Here is a 23,507-nt window from a genome sequence, read left to right on the forward strand (position 1 = left end):
GACAAACTTTCAGAAGTAAAAAGGATAGGGCGCTCAACAGCTCGATTCCTTCTCTTCAAAGAAATGTATGTACACAGAGAACAATTTTCTCTAACTCTAGCATACGCAGTCACCATTCACAAATCACAAGGTGTTACCCTAGACAAAGCATTGATAGATATTGGTAACACAGTCTTTAAAGAAGGCATGAGCTACGTAGCACTATCACGCTTACGTACACTTGACGGTCTATTTCTAATCAACTTTTATGCAAGTAAAGTAAATGCTGTAATTCCTTGCATTTTAGAATACAATAGACTACGTTCACTATACACCCCCATCTAAAAACATATCCTGTTCCACAAAAAGGAAAACGTTGTAAAAGAAAACTAATTCATACAGAAATGCACCAGGATCTCACTGCAAATCCTCCAAAGAGAATAAAAGAAGCTAATACTTCATCAATTACCACAACCAAAGAAGAACCTATTACTCAAAGTAACTCAGGTACTTCTTCAAAGAAGCAACACACACTCCGAAAAAATGACTTGGACACAGAACTATCTGGTCCATTCAAATTTTCAAATATAACTGGTGTAAGTTGCTATGCAAATGTAGTAATGAATATTCTATTTCAATTGCCACCAATTGTTGACAACATTTACTTACACAGTACAGACCAATTGTGTTTGCAAATGTTAGTCCTTCATAGAAACGCAACAAATAATCCTGACAACACGTATAGTGTTCATGGAATAAGACAAGAATTGGACTACTGTGCTGGAATGGTGAAATTCACTATAAACTCACAAGAAGATCCCCAAGAATTTCTAATGTACTTACTACAAGTACTGGAAAACAAAAACATACCTATAAATGAAATCTTCCAGATTTCATACATGTGGAAACATACCTGCACTCTCTGCAACAATGTGGCACAGGAACAAATCCCCATTGAGCGCTTCGTGTATGTATCCATACCTAATTGTGACTCCGTTCCATTTCAGCAACTTGTACAAAATGCAAACCATGGTAGATTATGTACTACCTGCAATTCAGATAATCGCTCCACCTTACTAATACAAACACATAGTAAATACGTAATACCAATGCTTCTACGTTACAATGCAGATGGTACCAAAAACAACTGCAAGCTGACTGGATTCACACATGGTCAAGTATCACTTGGTAAGAAAACCTTCACAACAATAGGTATAATCTACCAAGCAGGAGCCACACCAAATGCAGGTCACTACACTGCATGTATAAAAAAGAAAGGATGGTTTGAATGTAATGATAGTACCATTACTATAAAGCAGAGATTACCAGCAAATCTTACAAATGCTTATTTAATCTTCTTAAAACCAAAATTTAATAACTAATCTGTACTTAAACATTAACAAAACTTCAATTAAAAAACTATAAACTGTTAGAATACGCCAACAGGTATCTAACTACCCCAAGATTTTGCAACAACCAAACAGATAAATAAATACCACTAAATTATAACAAAAAATAGACAGTTAGAATACGCCAACAGGTATCTAGCTGCTCCAAAAATCTGCAACAAGCCAACAGATAGAACATTAGCCAGAAACAATAAAAGAAACACTGAAAAGAAACAAACAAATAGACTGTAGCATAACAAAAAAAGTTTTTTTTTAATCCGACATGGATTTTTTTTCCCACAGACCCAATGATTTGAAAAACAAACACAGAAACTGAGCAAATTGCACAGTACACTGGTTTGTAAACTACTAAAAATGAGGGTCGAAAAAAAGCTGAAATGTCTAGTATGCAATGTAATAAGTGTTTATAAAATACATACACTTACATGCTCTTTTCTTTTATTAAAGAAATTGAAAAAGAATATGTGCTCCAGTTACACAACTCATGAAAAAAATATATCCCATCTCAAAAAATCAAACAGTAAGTATATTCTAATAGAACACATAAATACTTCTGCATAACAGAACCATTGAAGCAAACATCTAACCATACACCACAATACAAAATGTTTACTTCCATGGATATGTTATACTACAGTGCTTGTTACCAAACTCTACAATCTTAATGACATGACATAGCCAAAACTTCACATACAAACTATACAAATCAAACAGTACACAATCTGTATATTTGCAAATATTTGATAGATATTCGATTCTATGGGTGTGATCTATGGATGTGATATGCTGCAGTGGTTGTGGCCAGGGCCTAGAGTCTTGGGTGTATGGCCTACAGCCTACGACCTTCAGCCATGCACCCAAGACTCTAGGCCCTGGCCACAACCACCGCAGCATAACACACCCATGGTGGCTTATAACTTTGGTGCTTATAACTTCGGTCTTGGGTCCAAAACTCTAGGCCCTGGCCACAACCACCGCACCATATCGCACCAATAGAATCAAACATTTTAACTGCGGCATATGGTCAATTTTTATGTCCACTGACAAACCGCCTGTCCTCAGAACAGTTTCAATTTGCCTGCGGACAGCACGAACGGGAATACTGTCGTTAGGACGCCCCTCATTTTCACTAATTACGAACATCCCTGACAGCGCGGGCATGGCGAATACATCAGTAGCACCTGCCACCTAAACAAATACAGTATTTGACCCATCTCTTACTCCCCAAGCACTCTTGCACACCACAACACTCCCCAAACTGCATTTTGCCTCTGTTCGCCGCCGCACTGTTGGCAGATCCAAGATGCGGGTGCATCGGAACAATCTGACGCACTTCACGCTCTTCACCATCCAATCAGCGAATGCGTCACATGTGCGAGGACATGACACGAGCCGATTAGCCAATCGGTGTCCTGTCCGCGGAACGAACAGGGAAGAGTGACTGCGGGGCGGACATATATATCACTAATTCTTTGAGACCTAACTTTTGATCGTTTTAACAAAAACTACTGGATGGATTTTCATCAAATTTACAAAAGCACGCCTTCGAGACCAAACTGCTGCTCCTGCCACACATTTGGTGAAAATCCGTCCAGCGGTTTGGGCTGTAGGCATGCGCAAAGTTTTTTCCCCACCCACTCTATGGGAAAAAAAGACATTTTGGGACCCCACCTATAAATTTGCCCCCCCCTGGACCAAACCACACCAAACTTTGCAAAAGAATTCAAAGTGGGCCATATATTTCTTTTTTGCAAAGTTTGGTGAGGATGCGTCCAGGGAGAGCGATGTTATAAGCCACCCAAAAACGTCCTCTTCCTATGGGATTAGCAACTTAACCATAACTACCGTGGCTGTGTAATATATATATAGCTGCATTTCCTTGTAGTGGTATCATCAGACAGTGGGGCTCATTACGAGTTTGGAGGCAGCCATGGTGCTAATAGCGCCATGGCTGCCTCCAAAATTGTGTACGGGTTCTTTGAATGGGGACTTACCGGGTCATTCTAACCTTGGAGGACTTGGTAAGTCCCCATTCAAAATACCCATCCCCATTCCCATTCGAGCCCCCATAGGGCTCAATGGGAATGGGCAGGGAGCTAATAACTGGCCTGTTAAAAAACGGGCCCGTTATTAGCTCCCTGGTACACTTGCGGGACCCACAAAGGACGTCTGGTCTGACCAGACGTTCTGAGCGAGTCCCGCGAGGGAACCTCGTAATGCGGCGGTAAGGGGTTAACAGCTCTGGCATCCTTACCGGCGCCGTTAACCCCTTACCGCCGCACTCGTAAGGACAGTATCTTTTACTAAAATTCAATGTTGGTGATGTTTTAAAAATAAAGGGTGGCAAAATTGGAATCCCACGATCTGAACATAAGTGCAACCTGTGTGGCGACAATGTGATAGAATCACTGGAACATATTATTGTAAATTGCATGAATCTTGCCCCTTATAAGAGCAAAGTTCATCAAATCGTACAATAACAAAGTGGACTGCACTGATACACTTCTGATTTGGCCTAAATTTATGGAGGGTAATGACCTTAATTTTATATATTTTATCATAACATTTTATTGGAAATGTAAAGAGATTTTAGATATTTTATGAATTGGTGTATTTTAGACTGATTTTATGTCTCTTTATAAGCACATGTTTTGATGATATGTTACGTGTTTACATTTGTATTGTGTAAAGTCTTTTCTATTTTTTAATGTTTTGTATATAAAAAGCCGAATGGCTATGAGTATATTAATTAATAAATAAATAAATAGAGGGCCAATATTTGTGGAAAGAATATCAGATAATGTGATCAATACAAGAGCAGCCTCACAAACTCCTGTAAAAAAGAAAAATCAGTTGAATGAGGGGTGCAGAAAATTCCACATATTGGCAAAAAGCAGCTTGTTGATAAAACATTAAAAAACTCCTAATTTTTGAATTGCGAATAAAGCCTTTGATTTTCAGTTAAGTGAAATATTTGACCTGGTTTAAATCACCAACTATTACTATATGCGCTAGAATCTTTGTAAACAATCTTGATTTTAAGTCTTTCCAGAAATTTGGTTTGGAGCCAGCAGGACTATGAATGTTAAAGACAGCTAAGCAGTGATGTTCAAATGTAATGCAGTCACAAATCCACCTAACCTTAATGTCAACCTGTTGCTACAAAATGGAGTAGTGTAAATGTTTACTAAACAGAAAGGATAACCCATTTGCTTTTACATAGAGCATTTGAGGCAATAATACCCCCAAACCACTTTTTGTTTAATTTGAAGTATTCTTTGCACAAGATGTGTTTTCTACATGCATGCAAGAACTGGTTTATACTTGGATAAGCTAGTTAGAATTGTTTGTCTCTTCACTGGTAGCCATATACTGTTGACTTTCCAGATACAATTTTGAGATCCATATAAGAAACCATAAATTAAAGTGTGTAATAAGATGGTGATATTGAAATAAGTCATAGATGAATAGCTGGCAAATGGAGTATGCTCCTGTAATGTAAATAAAGCTCCTGACATCAATAAAAAAACATAAGAGATGTAGACATAGGACAGACAAACACAATAGGGAATAACAAAAGTCATGCATCTGTGATGTTAATACAAATGCAACCTATGCATAGTTTGAATTGTAACGTAGAACACATCTGAAACCACTGGCGGTCTCTCAGCAAGAAGCAAAAGGTCTCCATCAGCAACAAACCTCAATTATGACCAAAAGTAACTAACAAATTATATCAAATATCAATATAGTAATGATCAAATAAGTAAATTATTAGAAAAGGTTTTCTTTTCCCTTTCTTTTTCTTGTTGTTCTTTTTCATACTTAGTTTTCTCTTTTATCCCTTTCTTCCTTTTGCTTTCTTCCTTTCTTTGTAATTTTCTCTTTTCCCCTCTTTTGCCTGCCTTTTATTTGTTCTCCTTTTTTCATTTATATCCCCTTCCCCTTCTTCTATCTCGCCTTTTTTCTTTTTTCATTCCCTATCTCTTTATCCCTTACCACATTCCCCTTCATTTTTTCCCTTCTTCCCATATTCTTTTCTTTCTTTTTTCTCTTTCATTTCACTTGCCAATTCCTCTTTTTTCTTCCTTTTTCTTTTATTCTCTTTCCTTTGCTTTCCTTATCGTGTTCCTTATTCTTCTCCCTGCCTATCTTCATTTGCTTCTTCTGGCTTTCTTTTACCTTCTCGTTCCCTTTCTTCTATGTTTCTCTTCCCTTTTCTCTCTTACCCTCAGGTTTCTGTCGTCCAGGACCCTTTTTACTGGCCCTTTTTTCCTTTTTTTCTACCACCCACATGTTACATCCTCTTCCCCTTTCTTGAACAAAAGCAATCTCCTGAAAGCAATTCATGTCATCCTTGTGCTTTAAAAGCATTGAGAGACACTTCCATAGATTGTATGGGAGATCTAGATGCACGGCTTCCTTTCTCAGTACCTTGACTGTTAGAAGGAACTATACCCACCTCATTTCTCACCCATGTAGAGTTACACTTCGAGTAGCGAGCCCTCAACCATCTGATTTCATCAGTAGTTGATAAATAGTTTACAGATAGTTTAGAATTTATCAATGTATGGTGCTGCTGTATCCATGTGTTTAGGGTACACCTCTTGAAGATACCGTAACCGATCTTTGGGCTCCAGAAATTCTTTGATTGTGGCAATGGGAGAAGTTATTATCATTCTTGCAAGATCCAAAATACCAATGTTAAAGTTATACTTACTGAGCATGGGCCTTATCACCCAAAGGCTCCTGGGTTTTTTCGGTATGTCTCTTGAAAAATCATCTGACATCTTGTGATCCTTAAAAATTATTGTTTTTTTCTTTGCCTATGCAGGATCCCTTTTAGCCTGCTGATGTTGAAGAAAACATACAATAGAAGAATGAGGAGTTGCTTTTATTGATTTGTTTATTTTTTCACACAAAAAACCAGGGGCATTTGGGCACTGTTAGAGGTACAAGTTAAATGTGGTTGTTTGACAGTAGATCATTTGCGGGTAGATTGGCAAATACATACATACAAAAGTTTAAGACACATCATAGTAAGGAAGCTGTTGGGATTACCAGAAGGCAGGTCAAGAAGAGCACAGCATTAATCAGGTGTATACGATGGAGGGGCAGGCAGGAAGTGGGGCAAGTGGCTAGGTAAATAGACAAGTGTTTAGCACCCTGCGGAAAACCCAGTAGGAGTTTTGCAATCTCAGCACATGAGGAAGGGAGTTCCATTGTTTAGCCGCAATGGATAGAAAGCTAGACCCTCCTGCTTCGGCCCATTTAACTTTAGGCTGGACCAATCTATTGGTGTTGGATGTGTTCTAGAGGGTCTTGACGAGAGGGTCTTGGAGATCTTTCTGGAAAGCTAAGGTGGAGAAGACTTGAAGATTCATTTATGGGTGATCGATAGAGTCTTGAACATAATCCTCTCTTGGATTGGGAGCCAATGCACAGCCCTACAGATGGCAGAGATATGTTCAGTGTTAGGTATGTTTAGTGCTGCTCGAAAGGCATTATTTTGGATCATCTGCCGTTTCTGCAGGGTATATGCTGATGTGTCGGCAAAGAGTACATCACAATAGTCTAGCCTAGCATCTACCACAGGACGTGCAATTGTTAGGCAGCTGTCTGTGGATAAGAAAGGATTAGAGAAGAGAACTTGGACTTTATTTCATGTGCTCTTTGAATTTCTAAATGAGGATTGAATTTAATATTTAAAAGCGTTGGTTACAAGTTTTCCATAAACTATATTGGGTTTGACCCTTCCAGTTTCTCGTGGATTCCCAAAAAAACATACCTTTTATCTCCTGTTGCAGTTGTCTAATTCAATGGAAGCCAGTTGTAACTATTTTACTTTTTCAGACCGTCTATTCTATTCTAAATACCAGAGATTCTATGTTCAGAATTTTCCATTCTTTCTGAGAATGGCTTCATTTCATCTCTGAAGATCCCAACCTGAGAAATTAACAGTTTAAAACTGGAATGTACCCGAAGGATAGTATCCATGTCTTGATGAATATTATAGGGTATTTAGATATGCTGCTCGTCAGTGGTTATGATGATTGGTGAAGAAAGAGAGGCCAAGCACAAATAGGAAAAACAGAAGAAAATGGGTCTGATAGCACACTATACACTCCAGTCTTTCCACATAATCAATGAATAATGGCAGCAGACTTCCCTGATATTTGTGCAAAGATAGAATGTCAGCTGCAATTAGTAACAGTAAACAAGAGAATTGTGAGTAAAGTAAAGATGAAGGAGCAATAGCCCCCATATAAAATGATGAAAAAAAGATGAAACAAAATCAGCTGTGTGTGAGGAAGAGTGAATATTCACAGGGTGGTGACAAAATACATTACACAAATAATTATCAACCCACAAATCCCGCCATATCAGTGTTTACATTAATAGGTACTTCCTCCAATTTTTTTCTGTGTGTAAGCCATATAAGGGAGCAGTTGTCGCTGACAGTTCTGAAAATACATACAAATGAATAAACAAACCAACCAGGAGAATGTAATATTTCCTCAGAAATGGGGCTGTGTCCACTGTTATGTCAGGGGAGAGGCCAGCACATTACCCTTTAAAGTGATGACACAGGGGTGCTTCAGAACGCAGCTGCCTGTATGCTCTGACTAATCCAGTAACAAGCAAAAGGACAAGTGACCACAAAACTTCAGAAACACAGGAGAAACAAAAGCACAGATGCGAGCTAAGTTTATCCCCACTGATGGCTAATAAAATGATTGTCCAAATAAAGCGATTACACATACATATATATATATGTAGGAGGGCTGAGACACTGATGTTGGGCTCTGAAGCTAAGCCGCCATCTTGTGTCCTGGCCACACTCCCCTTTATTGCATGCTTCTTAACATTGCACAATAACAAAAACTTGTAAGATCTCTTGATGTAAAGTGAATTTGCATCACACAAGTGGATAAATGGACTTAGCCACACATTTCTGTCAGCAAGATAGTATCAAGCAGAGCATGTGTAAATAATGAGAACACTACACATTCCACATGGACTAGCACTTCCTATCACTTATCCCCCATGTAATTATCATTTTAATTGCAAAGAGCATGGTAACGGAAAGAGGACAGTTTTTATGTTTTATCATATTTATGTTGGCAAAAGTAAAAATGTACACTGTAAGCCAAATGCACATTTTGAGAGGTAACTACTATATTCTTTTAAAATGCTTGATTACATTTTTTAAATGGTTGCTAGTTTCATATACCTTTCAGAATGCCTCATTCACAGCACTAATTACCTCTCTGAAGTGAAAAATTAACCGGAACTGTTGAGCGGAGTTGAGAAGGTAGGATGAAGTGCTTGATTGGTGGATGCTCTTGTGACTAGTTGCATTTAGCCAATCACAGTGAATTGTATATATCTGGGTAGAAAGAGAAAAAACAAGCCGGTTTGTATTTGTATTTGTATTTTATTAGGCTTATATGTTTGTGTCTTGTATGGTGTCTGCGAACAAGCAGAACCACTCCCTTGCTGCTGCAGTGTTCTATAGATTGTAAAGGGTTCCGTGTTATGCCCTCAAACACTGTGATTGTCTGCCAAATGTTCATTCATGTTTGTGGTCGAGTAGTTTTGGAGGAAGTGTGGTGAAATATTTGGTGCATGAGTCAATCAAGTGTTTTGTTCATGAACAAAGAGTTAGGGCCTCATTACACGGAAGGCGGTGGTCCAGGGTGCTATTAGCACCCTGGACCATGCCGGTAAATTACCGGCACCGCCTTGGCGGAAAGGGGATTTACCGCCCCATTCCAAGGTTGGTGGGGCGGTAAATCCCCCTTCCGCCATTGCCCTTCCCCATTCCCATTTCTGCCCCATAGGGCTCTATGGGAATGGGGAAGGCGCTAATTACGGCACCGCAATTTTGCGGTGCCGTAATTAGCTCCGAGGTCCCTTAGCGGGTTGGTTTTTAACGCCTGCAAAAAGCAGGCGTTAAAACACCAACCCGCTAAGGGACCTCGTAGTAAGGCGGTAATGGTTAACGGCCACCGTTACCATTAACGGTGGCCGTTAACCATTACCGCCTTCCGTGTAATGAGGCCCATTAACTTGAAAATAACCTTCAGAAACTGCCACATTTTATTCTCTGCATTTATTTATTTATATTTTGCATTTTTAAAGCGCTCACACAGCCCGCGGGCATTGAGGCGCTGTTAAAGGAATTGTGCATTGATGAAGGAATGGTGCACGCTAAGAACAAGAATACTCTTTGGATCCTTGGGCAGTTCTAGGGGCATTGGTTAGAAGTAAATGCCTAGAGGCTTTGTATTTCAGATGACTTTGGTTTTCAAAATGTGGTGGTGTTTTGGTATGGAATTTGTGTTATGAAGTGGAGTCAAGCGTTGGCAATTTATCAAGACATGGTGATTTTCAACCCACAAATTATTGGTATTGATTGTGGAGGTAATACTTTACGATATGTTACTGGCATCTCTTTGCAATTTGCCATGGAAGATACTTTTGCAGCCCTAATATATCTTTTCCCACAAACCATAATTGTCTTTCAAGAATTGCAAACAAGGCAAATGTTGAAACATTTTGATAATTCTGTCCACAAATAAAGAAAGCCAGATGCAATGGCAATAAAACTGTCTCTGTATTTCTTCATGACCACTGCATTACATCTGTTGAAAATGCCAACATCCGCTATGATGGGATTAAAGTTTTCTGAAGAAAGTGCACACATCTCACTGATTATGACAATTAGCTTTCCTACGTAATATTCAACAAGAATGCCCCAAATGTCTCTTTTAAGATCGTTCCTACGTAATATTCAACAAGAATGCCCCAAATGTCTCTTTTAAGATCGTCTGTTATTGGCTTGAAGAAATATGTTTGATTATTATTTTTTTATATTCCTTTCTCCATTTTATTATTGTGTAGTCCGCAGACACTGAAATATTCACACAAATGTTCTCAGTCAACCATGGATGTCCTTGGACACCTATGATAGAAGATAACATTTATTGTTGTGAGACAGAAAAGAAAGCTCGCTGTCTGATTGTATTTTGTTCTGATGTTTAACAGATGCATTTGCAGAAAACCCATTATTTCTAATGTTATACAATGTGTTTGTGTGTTATATTTTATTAAAAAAGGAAAGTGTGCTTTATGAAGTAGGATACCATGTTGAGGGTTGCATCATGTATTCAGTGTAGTGTAGGCCATTATGGAATTAATTTACTTCAACACCTAGAAGGTATTGTGGAAACGGATTAAACACTGAGAGGCTACATTCAAAAAAGCTCATTAGGTACTTCTTGAAAAAATATTGAATGAGACATACATGTGATTGTATGCTAAGGCGAGATTGGTTGAGAATGGTTGTTTGAAACGGGAGATATGCAAATGAGCTAGATATGATTTAAAAAAAGATTTGCTTTTCAAATCCCTAATGCAAGTACACTAGAGTGAATAGACTACACCTATGCCTTTGAAGAAATGATTTATGGAAAGACATAGGGCCTCGTTACGAGGAAGGCGGTAGAGGGTTAATGGCGTCGGTAGAGCTGCCGGCGCTGTTAACCCTCTACCGCCTCATTACGAGGTCTGCTCGCGGGTCCCGCTAAGGACATCTGGTAAAACCAGGCATCCTTAGCGGGACCCGCTAGCAGACCAGGATGCTAACAACGGGCCTGTCATTAACAGACCCATTGTTGGCATCCTCCCCATTCCCATTGAGCCCTGTGTGTCATAGGAGCATGTGCTGTTGGAGCATGTGTCATAGGAGTGTGTGTCATAGGAGCATGTGTCACAGGAGCACATATCATAGAAGCATGTTCCCTAGAAGCATGTGCTGTAGGATTGCATATCGTAGGAGCATGTGTCATAAGAGCATGTACCGTAGGAGCACGTATCGTAAGTGGTGTGTCATTAGAGTATGGTGTAAGGCGTATGAGTGCGTTTTGGGTAAGTGTCTGGCATATGTGTATTGCATACACGTATATTTTGTATAAAAGCTGTACATTGATTCTCATTGTAATTATAATATCACTTGTGATGATTTCCATACATGCATTGATTCTCACTGTGTGTAATGTACATATTCTAAATGTATGTGTACATTTTGTATAGAAGCTATTCCCAGAGGAACTATGCATGGACCCGGACACCAGTCAGGTATTACTGCTACTGAGCCAGCCAGAGACAAGGTCAGTTTCCACAGTATGCAGTTTACATTTCTGCGTACACCTTTTATGTTTTTGAATTAGGATATTATTGTAATCTAATCTCCCATATGATGACTGTCAAATGTACATTGATTCTCAGAAAGTATAATGTACATATTCTAAATGTACATGTTGATTTTGTACAGAAGCTGTTCCCAGAGCAACTATGCATGGGCCCGGAACATCATTCAGGTATTCCTGCTGCTGAGCAGGCTAGAGACAAGTCAAATGACAAAGTTTTAGTAATATGCAGTATATGTTTCTGTGTACACCTTTTGTGTTCTTGAACTACGGTATATGTTTTTGGAGCACATGGCATTGGAATGTATATCATAAATACGCTTGTCGAAAGAGTATGTGTCGTAGGAGCATGTATTGTAAGAGTGTGTGTTGTTGGACTGTGTGTAGGAGGAGCATGTTTCGTAGGAGCGCCTGTCGTATGAGTGTGTGTTGTAGGAGTGCAAGTAGTAAAAGTGTGTGTTGTAGGAGCTTGTGTCATAGTTGAATCTGTCGTAGGACATTGTGTCATAGAAGTGTGTCATAGGAGCATGTATAGTAGAAGCATGTGTGTCGTAGGAGCATTTTTTGTAGGAACTTGTGTTGTAGGAGTGTGTGTCACAGAAGCACATGAGATGAAAGCACTTGTTGTAGGATCGCAATGTAGGAGCACATGTCGTAATTGTCTTTGTCATTGGAGGGTCTGATTTAGGAGCAAGTGTCATAGGAGCATGTGTCTTAAGAGAGTTTTTTTTATTAAAGTGTGGTGTAAGGCTTACAAGTGCATGATGTGTAACTATCTGGCATGTGAGTTTATGGCGTGCATGTGTATTTTGTATAGAAGCAGTACATTGATTTGCATTTTACTCTAATCTCACTTAGGATGAATGTCATATGTATATTGAGTTTCACTATGTCTAATGTACACATTCTGAAATGTACATGTACAGTTTGGATAGAAGCTGTTCCCAGAGCAACTATGGATGGACCTTGACACCATTCGGGTATTCCGGCTGCTGAGCAAGTCAGAGACAAGGTCAGATTCCACAATACGAAGTGTAGGTTTCTGCGTATATCTTTTATGTTTTTGAACATAAAATATCATTGTAATCTAATCTCTCTTATGATGACTGTCATACGTGCATTGATTCTCAGTGTGTGTAATGTACACATTCTGAAATGTACATGTACCTTTTGTATAGAAGCTGTCCCCAGAGCCACTATAATTATAATATATAATTGTTCTTTTATAACGCTCTGAATACCAGAGAATGGTTTCTAAGTGCAGGATCGGGATTAAAACCTGTGTTGCACTGTTTTGTCTTGCTTCCAAGACAAATGTGTTGCCCCTGAGCTGTCCCCCCTCACCACTATGCATGGACCCAGAAACATTTTGGATATTCCTGCTGCTGATCAAGCCACAGACAGAGAGTTTTAACCTTTACACATTTCTTGAATTTCCACCAATATTATACATACAACATTTCTAAAATACAGTAAAACGCTTAAAACAATTTGTTTAAAGAAAGAAAAAAGAGAGAAAGGAAAAAAGATAGGAAAAATAAAAAGAGAACAATCCTGTTTCTTTCATGTCTTTTTCATACCCAGTACTCTTTCCCCCCTTTCCAGCTACAGCGTTTTTCCCTTGGCCGACTATAAGATATCTGTGACTTTGCCGTTTTTGTGGATGATTGTTCTTAACTTCCACCCAATTCTGTCATAGGAATGTGTGTGGTAGGAGTGTGTGCTATAGGAGCATGTGTCATTGGAGTGTGTGTCATAGGAGCATTGTAATAGGAGCTTGTGTCGTACGAGAAGATGTCATATGAGCATGGGCCATAGTGGCAGGTGTCATAAGACTGCCTGTCATAGCAGTATGTGTCTCAACAGTGTTTGTCGTTGGAGGGTCTGTTGTAGGAGCATGTGTCGTAAGAGTGTGTTGTTAGATTGTTTTTGTTTTTTTTTTGTTTGTGTTTTGCATTTATATAGATTGTGTTGTGTAAGGTGTATGAGGGCATGGTGTATAAGTGTATGGCGTGTGAGAATATGGCACACGTGTATTTTGTGTAGAAGCAGTACATTGATTCTTATTGTATTCTAATCTCATTTAAAATGACTGTGATACGTACAATGACTCTTAGCCTGTGTAATGTACATATTCTAAATGTTTTGTATAGAAGCTGGTCCCAGAGCAACTATGCATGGACCCAGACACCATTCAGGTATTTCTGCTGCTGAGCAAGCCAGACACAAGGTGAGAATCCACAATATGCAGTATACATTGCAGTATACATTTCTGCGTACACCTTTTATGTTTTTGAACTAGTGTATCATTGTAATCTAATCTCACTTATGCTCACTGCCAGACTACATTGATTCTGAGCATGTCTAATGTACATGTTCTAAATGTACATGTACATTTTGTATAGAAACTGTTTCCAAAGCAACTATGAATGGACCCAGACACCTTTCGGGTATTCCTGCTGCTGAGCATGCCAGAGACAAGGTCAGATTCCACAGCTCAAGCACTACGCAGTGTTTGTTTCTGCGTGAACCTTTTTTTTACTACTGTATCATTGTAAGGATGTCTTTTTTTTAATGGAAACATGTTTATCATTGCCCATGCATCATATATAGATACATCTTAAAATGTTAATATGTTAAAAGTGTCCACCTCAACTTTCAACATGTGTTTTCAGTGCACCAATTCCTGATAATATGTAGGTGCAGGTCAAAGATCTTGAAAACCCATACATCAAAATTGAGATATTTGGGCCTCCTCTTTTTTTCCCCTTTGCGAAAACCCCATGTTAAAAGCTGTTCAAAACACAAACAGAACAGTTTTTTTTTTCAGAAACTCCATAAACATTTCGTCTTAAACTTAACTATGCCAGGAGAGAGGGAGATGTTCATGCCAAGATAAATAGAAACCAATAGATTCGTTTTATTTAAAATGGCACAATATGCAAATGCGCATTACCAAAGTGCTCCGCTTTTTTGCATTGTTCCTTCAAGCTCTATCAAGAACAGAGTCAGTGACTATTATCTTGGAATAAAACGTACTGTTGGCATTACAAGCTGGGGGTGGAGTGAAAGAATGATTTCCACATATCTAGCACAGCTCCTGTTCTACCTCCATATCTACAAAGCCTAATGTGTCCTAAATCCCCCAGGCTCACACTGCACCGGCACGTACCTCATTTGCTGATATGCAGCGCTCATCTTCATTGCCTCTGTTCTCTTAATCCTGCTCTCCAGGAAACTGATGAAATTCCCTCCGGGTGAAGCAATCTAGGCTCAATTCTTGTAATGTCTTTTTTGGAAATGCTACGTGCCTATGGAAAGAGGAAAACACAAGTTAGGCCGTGAAAAGCAGTCTGCTCCAGATCTGTATGAAATTCTTTTTGGATTTGGGTATGTATTTTTGTTTTGTTCCTGTAGCACTTTGCTAAATGGAATGGCAGTGCGGTAACGGAAGCTTCAACATTACAATAAAGTGAGCGTTTGTGGATTTAGGCTGGGGGCAATTTGCCATGAAAGGCAAAGGGAAAGAACATTATTTAAAATAACATGGAAAGCAGGCCAGTTTAGCACAACAGAGGTTAGAGGCATTTGGAACGAAATATTTAAAACCAGAGGCAGCACAGGGCATTGGGTGGGAACAAAAGCTTAAGTGCAGGTGATTGGAGGACGGGGGACTGGACATTTCGTTGTGAGGGGCCATATAATGTGGTCAACGTTTGTGGTTACACTTACACTAAGATACAGGCACGGGCAAGAAGAAGAGGATACAGCGAGGGGACATGGGGAGAGCTCCAGCTCGTTTCCCTGCCCTTCCAAGGACTTGGACAGGCACAAGGCAGAGTTTGCATCTCTGCTTTGCTTTCCTCCTCTGTGTTGGAAGCGCACAACATGTCATGCCCACATGAGATTTCCATGTAGATACAATGAATTGAGTCCTGTGGAATCAGCCTCACATTAGCCCCTGATGATGAGCAGGTGGATTCCATAGGAGTCCATTTGTAAACGCTGCAAAGCGTAATTTTCAGGTGGCATGTACTTTTTTTTTGCAAAGCAGAGAGTAAAACTGAAGAGTAAAGGTGATTGCGCATGGTTTGACTCTTCAGTTATGCCCAAATCTTTGTAAAGGTTTATAACTGTAAGCAACTAACCAAACAGCATGCAAGTGATAACGTTGGTGGTCCCTAGAATGCCATTAGCATTTTATTTAAAAGGACCTTGAACGAGTTTATGTAGCAGTCGTGTAGAATAATAAAGGCAGAGGAATGCAGTAGCCTGTGAACTGAACAACGCGAGGTGATGAGTAATCAATACAGGAAAAGATAACCGTGTACATGAGGGTCTGCCCTGCCTGGGGCTTTATAATTGGTTATAAACCCTAGAGAAATGCACAATGGAAGAAGGAGACGAGTGGAAGATGCCAACAAGGTGATATGCTAAGGCAGAAACAGAGGGAGACTGAAAGGAGGGAAAGGGAGAGGGAGAGGCAGCCTGGAAGAAAGAGGTCTCGGCTTTCCTGGGATCTCAGCGATGTGAATGGGGCGGGATTCAATGTCTAACAGCAGCAAGTCAGCTGGGGACCGCATCACTGAGCACAGAAGGAGAGGAGGAATAAAGACTGACCGGTGGGAAAAAGTGATATGATTGATCAAGTGGGTGATTAAGCTTTAGGAAAATAGATGCACTGCTAGATAAAAGAAGACTAAGAGCTGGGACTCAGGGTAATCCAGAACCAAGAGGAAACGAAGAGTAGACTAGGATACAAAATTGGACCAATTGCACAAGGAGGATGGAAGCCATGAAAAGGTACAAGAGACAGTGCAGAGCAAGAGGTCCAAATATGAAGGTAAGTCGGGAGAAGTCAGGAGGGATGTTTGGAGAGGTGGGATTTTGTGAGCTGGCTGGTAACAGTGAAAAGACCTATCACAGTTGAACGTGCTAAATCTGTAACGTAATCATGTTCTATTTAAAATAGATTTCAAACGGAACTTCACGTTGAAAAATGGTTGACAACGTGATGGAAGGTATGGGACATTTTAAATAGGAATGCTGTTAAAGTTTGCCCTCATAATAGCCAAAAAACAGTGATCAATATTGGGGGAGTATACAACAAAACAGATTAAAGAAGGCAGCAGAAGATTACCTGCACCATAGTTAGCCTTCACAAAGATCAAGGGAATGGAATGGTCATTTGTACTCAAGACATGAACCTTTTGACAGGGCTGGACACAGCTTCCTTGAACTGCAGTGAGTATGCCCCCTTGCCCAGCTGATGAAAGGAGAGATGGAATCTGCGCTCGAGAAATCTTTGAAAAAAAGAGCCAAATGTTTTCTTTTATAGCACAAGCTGGCGAACAATGTGGATTGCATTCACTGTGTGTTAGTAACTACACATCCAACCAAGGGTTGTAGACTCCACTATTTGCCTAAATCAGCAACAAATTAAACAGTGGTTGACTGTGTTCTGGGCTGGTGGGGCAGATTCACAACACCCTTAACTAGCCAGCCGCCACTTTTATACGGGAAGCTGTAAACTCATGGCAATTTCTATTATTTTTCTTTGTTGTGGCATACCATAAAAACACTACAAATTTACATCACAGTAGTCATAAAAACAGACAAATAAAATCATCACATAGACTTAGAAAACAAAACACTAAAATCATGAGCAGCCAAACCTTAATAGAAATTCTTTTCGTGACAAAGCATGCTTTAAAAACATCAGGAGAGCCCACCCCAGCTGGGCAGAGTCAGCCCGTAGCAGATAATGTAATGCAGGCTCATAGCGTCACAAGCCACTGCCCTGCAAAACAGGTTTTAACGTTTGTTCCCTTATTGTTGACAGGGTTGGACAGAGTAGGAAAACGTGTGCCAGATCTTCTTTGGGTGCCCTGCAGAGGAGGCAAGACCAGTACGTCCTTCCTTTAGACCGAGCCAACATCACAGCTCGCAGGTGTATGCCATTAAAACGAGCCCTAGAAACCGAAAAGTGCCGAGATGGATGATTTGTCCGGCTCAGATATTCTTGGAGACCGGGGGACGTAATCAGCAAATGTGTCTTGTTAGCAGGCTTCGGAAGCTCTGGAGACGCTCTTTTGGCCAAAAGAAACTGAGACACACTTATTTTCACATCAGAGGATAACAAAACTGATATAAAAAACAGTAACCCACCTCCTGCGTCACCCAACAAGGTTTCCACGTGCCTAAGCCAAGGTTTTTTTTAGATAGGAGTCTCAAGACACCAACAAAAAAAATAATTCCTGAGTCAAGATGGCTCTGATATTTCCCCAAATTCTGAGCCAATGGCTGTCTGGTAAGGCTACAACCAAATCGCCAAAAAACCAGCAGCCAAACTCTTGATTTACTGCAAAGTTAGGAGCCGATCCAAGCAGCCCCAAAATGCTCTTTAAAAAGTAATTCTCGTCCACTTAGATGGGCTCCAATCCGCCAAAGCCCCACAGCTCCATACCATATCTTGCCATGGACGCGGCTTTGCCATGGTAGACTTTCAATACCAGTTCTAACGGTTTTGCGTTAAACGAGCCCAAAGCTCTAAATACACCTCCCCTCACCTGATCGCCTGCTCAAACCTTTGTGGCTGATTTTCGATACTTGCCTCTGGCCCAATGTTTGCTGAGAATCTCACCCCAAGATAATCGAAATGGTTCACTCTAGGAATGAGTTGTAATTTACAACTGATAACTAAAGACCTAGGGGGCATTTCCCTCCACAGCAGGCCTTCACGGACGATTTCCGGGCATTTATCTTGAGCCCAAGATTGTCCATATAGCCAGAGTAGTCATCCACCAAACATTGTATTGATCTGGGGGTATGGGCAAGAAAGACCACGTAATCGGCATAGGCAAGTACTGGCAGACATCTATTGCACAGCCTAGGGAAATCAGAAGAAGATTTCAATAGGTATTCGTATAGGCTATTGGTGTAGAGATAAAAAAAGCAGGGGGGCCAGGACATACCCCTGACGCACCCCACACACCTGGAAGTAGGTGGTGCGTTGTCCATCAGCTCCACTTCTCACCTTGTTTGTTTCATACAAGATCCTCTGCTTGCAGGGCCACTCTGCTGCCACACATCCTGCAGAGAATAGAAAGTGACATTGCCTAGGAGCCACCGCCTGATGTTTCTTCCCATGCCCATATGGGGGGTTGGCCTTTTGGCCAGTGAAATGTTAGTTCAGAAATGGGGTTCAGTGACTACCCCACTTGTGCTAGCCACTAGATTCAGCAAATCTCGACTTTGGGAGCTCTCAAAATATCTCTATTATATACCTGTTTTTCTCCTTTGCAGAGATAGTGTCTCTAGTCCCAGTTGAGTTCTACATTCAGGCACACATTGGTGTAAGCCAGTGGTCGAAGTGTAAAAAAAGAGGTAGTGGAACTATATTCCAGCACCACAAAACCCCCATTGCCATGCCCACGCGGAATCAATACCCCCAGACAAACACACCTGCTGTTTAAGGGAATGTTCAGTGCAGTGCACTGAAGTGCAAGTTTCAACTTCTTCCTACACTTTTATTTTAAAACAAAACCATTCTGTAACGGTTTCCTTTTAAAATAAAAGTATAGGAACAGTAAACCCTTTAAAATAAATAGTAGCGTAGCACTGCTCCAAACCGCTCCCGCCCGCTTTGACCACTGGCGTAAGCTGAATTCAAGTGGTGGAGGCTGCAAGGCAATGTGGTGCAGTTCTGCCTTCTGTCCCGGCCCTCAGGCTGCCATTGGGGCATGATCCTCCCACGGTCAAGGGAAGATAACGTACAGCAATGAAGGAGAATCAGTGATAAGCCAGTCACTATCATCTTTAAGACCCCACTGAAAGCTTCTTGGCGGACTGAAGATGCCTTGCTTAGGGTATTATTTAGTAACTGTCTCTTCTTTGAGTTCTCTGAACTAATCCTGTCTCTGGGAGTTCCATATTATGCATAGCGTCCCTCATGGAGTCAGGAATGTAAGCCTTCAGTAGAGGAAAGAATTGCCCTTTGCAGGGGAGCAGGGTAAAGAGCCCTGAGTGGAAAATGCGTTTTTAATGTTTTAAAAAGAGCTTTCTAAACTGGTCTATTGCCACGAGCCCAGCTGCCAGTAAACTGGAAAGAGAGAGTATATACGTTCTGGGATGCAGAGGAGGGAGAGGAGTTACTGCAGTCCATACCTGAGGGGGCTGATGCAGTCGTTGATAAGGGCTGATTGAAGTTCACTATCGAGAAGGACAGGCTAAAGGTTGAAGTGCGTAGACGTGTTTCTCTCTACAAACATATCTTGTACTCTTCCAGAGTGTGACTGAATGCTCCAAAGTGTCTTCCCTGTGTTGAGTCCATGTAGCATCTTAGATATTTCCCCATTGTTAGTCTCACAGATAAGATCATTGAGGGAAGAGTCAGCCCAGGACTATATGATATGGCTTAGGCTGTATGTATGGCTACACTCACTCTGGTACATAGAGTACTATTTCAAATATAGAGGGTGGTGGCGCTGGTCTTCATATAGCAAAAAGATCTGCTTGGGGACTACGCCTACTTCCAGAGAGAGAAACTGTTACTTCCTCAACGAGTATAGTGGATCCTAGACAGGAGGGTGAGGGAGTGTGGTAGTTGGGGATGCGACTCCATTTAAGAGGAAGTTAAGTGATGTTTATTTTGTGTACAAAATGAGATTCTGAGGTTAGCCCTATCACCTGAGGTGTAAGCACATTCAGTTATACCCCGGTGCAACACTGCTCACATGAATGGAATATTGGAAGCTCAATTAGACACGCCATTTCAGGCTGCCCTTGAATGCTGAGGAGGTTATTTGGTAGGATCCCAAAAGCCTACCCCCTGCTTGCCAGACAGCTTGTGACATTTATTATTCACACATCACAAAACAGATTCCACAACATGGTGAAATGTAAATGCCATTATAATCAAGTTATCAAGAAATCCAATGCATCAGGAAACATAGTCCTGTTAATATATTGTAACAGTGAGATCTAGTCCCTGAAGCATATTATTATCAAATTTGGGCTCTACAAACTTTGAGACAACAAATGTTTTAAAACTTTGTATATGAATTTGATTGGCTTAATAACGATGAATTCTGAAACAGAATATTTAGAGGTAGAACATGGCACTGATAATCACAACAGGGAAATATTTAAATGTCTTAAAATTAATGGATGAATTTTAGAATGAGGGAGTTTTTCATTCCTATGAAAGAAGACATATGCAATCGTTTTGATTATTCTTTTGTATATCTACTTGTAATATTTATAGCTATTGTACTTCGTACTTTTCTTTATGTTTGCATACAGTTTTGCATAAAGTAACACAATTTGTATACAATCAAGTTACTAAATTAAATTCTATGTTTTTGTAGATTTTTTTCCTAGGAATATTGGGCATATTGACAAACTTTGTTGGTCTCAATCCTAAAAACAATTGCATTCCGCATGTTCACACTTTACTCCTTATTCATAAGCAAGTAGTTACAGAAAATGCCAAAAACAAGTGACCCACCTTTGACATGTTTATGAGTACTTTGCCCTACTGCTAATACCGTGCAACTTTGCACTTGCACTGGTGCAAGGTTTCTGTAATCTGCCCCTTCAACTGCAAAAATTGTGTTTCAAGGGTCGTGTAGAGGGAGGCGCTAAGAAAAACCACATTTTGTAACTTGCACGAGTTTTCAAAAACTATTGTAAGTGCAATTTGCAGGCCTATCTACACTTGTTTCTATTAAGCGACCCTTCAGTCGACCACCACATTCTCTTGCATAGCCCTCCTAGCAGCCTCAACGTTGGTCGGTAGGAGGGGATTTGGTGAAAGAGCCAGGTGACCCTCAATAGATCATCCCCGATACAAGCACTGACCAGGCTCTGAGCAGAAAGTCCACCAGGCAAGAGAGAGGACCCTCCCAGAATGTGCATTTCTCTGACAAATTAAATGACCCTCCATCCCCATTCCCACTTACCCTACACCCCACTGTCCGTTCTCCCCCGCTTTCCTATAGCTGTTCCCACAACCTCAGCATTGCCTGGCAGCAGGGGATTGGTAGAAGGGGTGGCATGACTCTCAAGGGATCATCCCCCATACTAGCTCTGCCTAGGCTCAGTAAGGAGAGACAATGAGGCAGTTGAGGATTGGTCAAATTCTCTCACGTGAGATATAATTTCCTGTATCAGCGATGCCCAGGCCCAGTGGAGGGAGACCACGAGGAAGTTAAGGAAAACCCTCCCTGAGCCCACATTAGTTTCTTGACTTGAGTGATCCTCATGCTGCAATACTGGATGCCCTCTGCCTTCAGGCTAACTTCTTCCCTTCATCACCATAGACCTCATAACAGCCTGAGTGTTGGCTGGCAGCAGATAATTGGTAGAAAGGGTCATATTCCCTTTCCAGCATCCCATAATCGTAAAGCTCCAGGACAGCCTTTACTGGGCAGCCAATGAAGGGCAAGAGCAAGGGGTTGTATGTCTGTTTGCTCGTTTATTGTGTTGCTGCTGTCTTGCCACGCTCGGTGGCCGCTTGACCAAGCAAGGGAAGACACCACACTATAACGGTATGCCCTGTGCCCCAAAGTTATGCTACCTCTCAGTTTCCCACTATAATGTGTGCTGTAACATCTTTTGCTCCTTGGTTCCTCATTATAATTTGTGCTATAATATTGATTTTGCTATCTGGCGTCCCATAGCAATTCTGCCCCTTAGTGTTCCCCTGTAATGTGTGCTATTAACTGATTTTCTCACTGGTGTTTCACTAGAATTTGTGCTATAATGTGATTGTGCTCCCTGGCGTTCTATAGTCATTCTGCCCTGATGTCTCTGTGCAATGTGCAATGTATGCCATACACTGATTTCATCCCAAGCCTCCCACTGTAACCCATGCGATACTAACATTTTGCTACTTGTTGGCCCTCTTAATTTGTACCATGTAGAGAATTTGCTCACTGGTGTCCCAGTAATTCTGCTCCTCGTGTCCCCAGCAATATGTGCTATACAATGATTTTGCCTCCTCGTCTCTGTGATTTATGCTAACCTTCCTGCCTGAATATTCAAAACTTCTGTGCTCAAACCCCCTATAGGCAGATCAACTAAACCACCCAAACATGACAATGTAATACTCCTCCCAACAGATAGCAACAAACAGAACTTTACATCTCTGCAAATGGCCAATGCCTAGCACCACAGGCTTTGAGCATGAATACCTCTATGATCTCGACACAGAACACCAAGGAACAGGCCTTCACCCAGATGTCACAGTACATCTGGTCTTCACCCATCAATGCAACCCACCCCACTATCTTTCCTATGTGCATGAGTACGTGGAGACCATGGAAATGGCAGTGATTCACGGTAGAACTCCTGTAACTTAACATAATAACATAACATAATAACATAACTGTTATGTAGTGGCTGTCTGTGTAATGCTGCCTGGCTGTGAGCCTGTGATGTCACATGGAATGTCACTGTGTGGATGGTGGAATGTTTATCTGAGGGTTCCATACTGAGGCAGTTAGAGCTCCCCTGCCTGGGTGATGGGGCCAGTGCTGATATAGTCCATACTCTCACGTATTTGTCTAAGTGTAACTGTAATCTAAGTTCCTGTAATAAACCTAAGATGTAACCAAGAAAGCCTGCAAGTCACATCATAACAATGGCGACGAGGATGTCGTTAAAGAAGAATCTGCGCACAAGAAGAAGCTGAAGTATGAAGGAACCTGCTGCGGGGGTGCAGGAGACAGGAGGACAAAGCAGGTATCAGCACTGCCCCCACAAGACAAGTAAGACCCATCACCCAGGGCTAAGGAAGAGGGGAGGTGGAAGAAAGCCCCATGTCCTGAGGGACCAGCTGCCCAGAAGCTGGAGGGAAGAGCTGGGTCCAAGGGCTGTGGAAGAGAGCCCCATATAGGGGGAT

This window comes from Ambystoma mexicanum, chromosome 2q (genome assembly GCF_040938575.1).
Source record: "Ambystoma mexicanum isolate Mex_15411 chromosome 2q, UKY_AmexF1_1, whole genome shotgun sequence".
In the NCBI taxonomy this organism is placed as follows: Eukaryota; Metazoa; Chordata; class Amphibia; order Caudata; family Ambystomatidae; genus Ambystoma; species Ambystoma mexicanum.